The sequence below is a fragment of the Prionailurus viverrinus genome, chromosome A3, assembly GCF_022837055.1.
Source record: "Prionailurus viverrinus isolate Anna chromosome A3, UM_Priviv_1.0, whole genome shotgun sequence".
Classification (NCBI taxonomy): domain Eukaryota; kingdom Metazoa; phylum Chordata; class Mammalia; order Carnivora; family Felidae; genus Prionailurus; species Prionailurus viverrinus.
This window is the reverse complement of record NC_062563.1, coordinates 63,337,560-63,341,135: the sequence shown is the minus strand read 5'-3', so window position 1 is coordinate 63,341,135 and position 3,576 is coordinate 63,337,560.

Genomic DNA, 3,576 nt, shown 5'->3' with positions numbered 1-3,576 from the left:
CATGGGCTACACGTTGAACTTCAAAGGGCCGTTCTAACAGATGCAGCCAGTTTCCTGCAGCTGTGGGACAGCCTACACCAGTCTGAATCACCCAGGGCTGAGGGAAGCTGGGGCAGCGAGGGCTGGGCCTTGCTGAGGGCCAGGGTAGTCTGAGAGGCTTCCTGGAGGTGGCCCCCAGAACCTGACCGCTAACAGAAAAGAATGGCTTGGCTGCGGAGGGTGCTACTCCTTTGTGATTCTTCCAGGAAATAAATCCCTGTAGCCCAGGGTGTTGGGGCCTGGTGCGGGTAGATTCAGAGAGATCTTTAGGTGCAGGAAGGAGTTGGGAGAGGAGATAAGAACACTGATAAACTAGGTTACAGGTAGGAATGTAACCTACTGACCCAGGCCACCCTCCAAGCCCCAGGAGCACATGGCATTTAGTGACAGGTAAATCCTCCTCCTCCAGAAAGCCCACCAGGAGTGCTTCCAGTGATTCAGTTTGCAGACGCCAAGCTCCAGAAAAACTTCTAAGGTCTGTGCTGTGGGTATGGGAAGTGTAATTGGGAAGCTGAGAGTGGGAAAAAGGAGGGGCCCGGGCTGGGGAGGGTGCACGGGGAGGTGGAGGTCAGAAGCAAGGGGCTTAGAGGCCCACATGGCCCACAGCAGGTGGGAGGTATTTTTAGGTAGGCTCAGGTGCAGACGGAGACATTACGCCATGGCCCGACAGGTGGTTAATATTTAATCCCTTCCTTAATCATTAACTGTGCGGCTGGCTGAGGAGGAACGAGACTGTTGTCAAATCAGTAACCATGGGCCGGGGACAATGTCCACAGATCTCACTGCCTCTCCGCTGCTGGGAGCGCTGGCCGGGTGGGGTCACCCCTAGCCCTGGGGGCCCTGGTTCATCTCCTTCCCACGGTGACCTCAGGACATGGAGAGGGTATAAGAAGGTCAGGGAGAACCCCCTCCAGGTCCAGATGGCCCTCCTGCCCTAGAGCCTCTTACTGGCAGGGAGTGGTGTCCATTCATGCATGAGGATTCCAGGCCCTGCTTCCAGGTTGTGTGACCTTGGGTGAATCATGTAACCTCCCTGAGCCTCAGTTTCCTCATCTGTGCAATGAGGATAAGTGTTCTTATCTTGAAGAATTGTCAAGAGATTCGAATGAGATATGGGTATACAAGGAAGTACTTTGTAAGATGAAGATTGGGACAGCAAACAAAACGGGCGGAAAGATACAGAGGAAAAGAATTTAAAGATGAAAGAGGAAAGCTGGTGTGCCCATGCACTAAATGTAGCTCCTTTCAACGCAGCGGTTTTAATCCGGGTCAGTGAGTGTGCATTGGCAAGCCTGTGTCCCCAGTCCTAAACTGGACTTTGGGGGTAATTTGAAAAGGAGTTAGCCTTGCCCTGAGGGAGCAAGAGTGACCAAACTCCAGGCCTGAACCAGAACAAAATGGGTAGTGTTTGCGATGTAGGTCAGCAGGTCAGGGCTACAGGGCCTGCAGGTTGTGGGTAGGGGGAGGACACTGTGAGCTGGAGGGTCAGAGTGGGCTGGAGGGGTGAGGCAGAGCTGCAGAGTGCTCTGAGAGATGCATAGGAGTCAGGTGCGCTGGGGGCAGGGGCACTCCCTTATCGTGGGTGCTTGCACGTACCCAGGAGCACTCAAGCACATAAGCGGACTGTGTGATGGTGTACCTGAATCACACTTACACACACGTTCTCACACGTGCATGCACAGAGCCGCCCACAGGCACGTGGTCGCATACATACATGCACTCTCGGGCATGTGTGTGCGTCTTCTCCCAGCCCCGCTCCCCTGGGAGAGCCCCACTCTCCCAGCTCCCTGAGCCCAGCTGACACCCACCGAAGAGCCCTGTGTGCGTGTGACGGTTCACACTGGGATCCAGACACATCCCCCAGAGGGGACAGGAAATAGGCAGGAAGGGAAGGGAAGGACAGGGCTGAGGCAGGCCCGGGAACAGAAAAGACACAGCTTCTTAGAGGGGGTGTGCATGGAGTTGTCCTTTAGGAGGGAGGGACTAGAGGGGTAGAGAGAGGTCCTGGGGGTTATTGGAGCTCCCAAGCACCCCCTCTGGCTGCCCCACCCACATCCCATGCTCTGGCTGGGCCCAGGCCCCTGGAGCCAAAAAGAAACCAGGTAAGACTCCTGAGAAATTGGGCTGAGAGTTAATAGAAACAGAATTCTGTCCTTCCCTGTGCTCCCTCCTACTGGGGCCTCCAGGGCTGTGTAAGGGTCTGAGATAAGGGTCCTCCTCTGTGCTCTCTAAGCAAATACTAAGACTTCCAAAGGAAGCCAATCCCAAGCCACGGCTCTGCCCTGAGGGATTTCTAGTCCAGTGTAGCTGGAACAGGACATAAAAGACTCCAGACCACCCAATGTACTCGGGGGCCCTAATGGAGGTACAAACACTACTAGGGGCAGGCTATTGGTGGTCTAGAGCTCGGGCTGTGTATCCAAACTGCTGCGTCCTCCCTCAGTCCTCTTCCAGCCGTGGCCCGTTACCTGACCTCTCTGCGCCTCAGTTTCTCATCTAGAGTAGGGGGATAATAATAGTAAAGTACTGCTGCTTGCAGTTGCTGTGAAAGTTAAATGAGACAGGACTCAGGACAGTGCCTGGCACATGGCAAATTCTAAAGCACCTGAAGAAGGAGAATGTGCTTTTGACTCACATGTTGGCGGAAGCTTCAAGGAGGAGGACACGTGTAAGCAGACCCTTGCAGGACTAGGTTCCCCAGATCCAGGTGAAGGAAAGGCGTACTTTCCCTGCAGAGGCAAACATGTTTGGGGACCACGAGGAATTCCATGTGGCTACAGACACGGCCTGAAGGATGGAAGTGGGGCTGGTGGTCGGCGGGGGCCCAGGAGTAGTCAGGGAAGGTTTGGAGAGTCAGGCTACCCTGGAATAACGCGAACCACAACACTAAGGCTGAGTTTTGGCAGCAAAGAGCCGGCCTCAGTGGTGGGGGAAGTCCAGGCAGAGGGCCTTCTGAGGGACAAGAGCCCTGTGGGAGACAGAGCCCCAAGTCCTGGGACTGGGGGGTTTGGGAGGCTGGCCTGACGGCAGCAGGGACGTAGAAGTGCTGGGTCTTCATCTACGAGTCTTTCTCCCTGGGGACACTCTAAACACAGCCTCCATGGAGTTGTGTCACAGGGGCCTTGGGCCTGCTCACCGCAAGGCCTCTTCCAGCTCCTATATTCTATGGGTCTGGCCCAGCGACCTTGGGGAGGTCACTTGATTTCTCTTGCCTCCATTTTTTTCATCTGTGAGTGAGCACAGGAACTATTGCCCACGAAAGCGTGGGTATGAGCCCCAAGGGGATGCCTGCTTCTTTTCTGGCCAAGGTTGGGCCAAGCGTCAGGCAGAGAGGTTCAGGGCAGGGGAGGGCCCAGGTCCCAACTTCACCTCTGTCTTCCCGGGTGGCCTCTCAGCTTATCTGAGTCAGGGCATGGCTGGGGTGGGCTAGGAGGAGATACTCCTTCAATGGCCAGCTAGTGTGAAGGAGTGATAAAGCCTAGCAACTGGCTTAGAGAGGGTGGGACAAGCAAGGCTGTTGCTCCCCTGCCCCCTTGC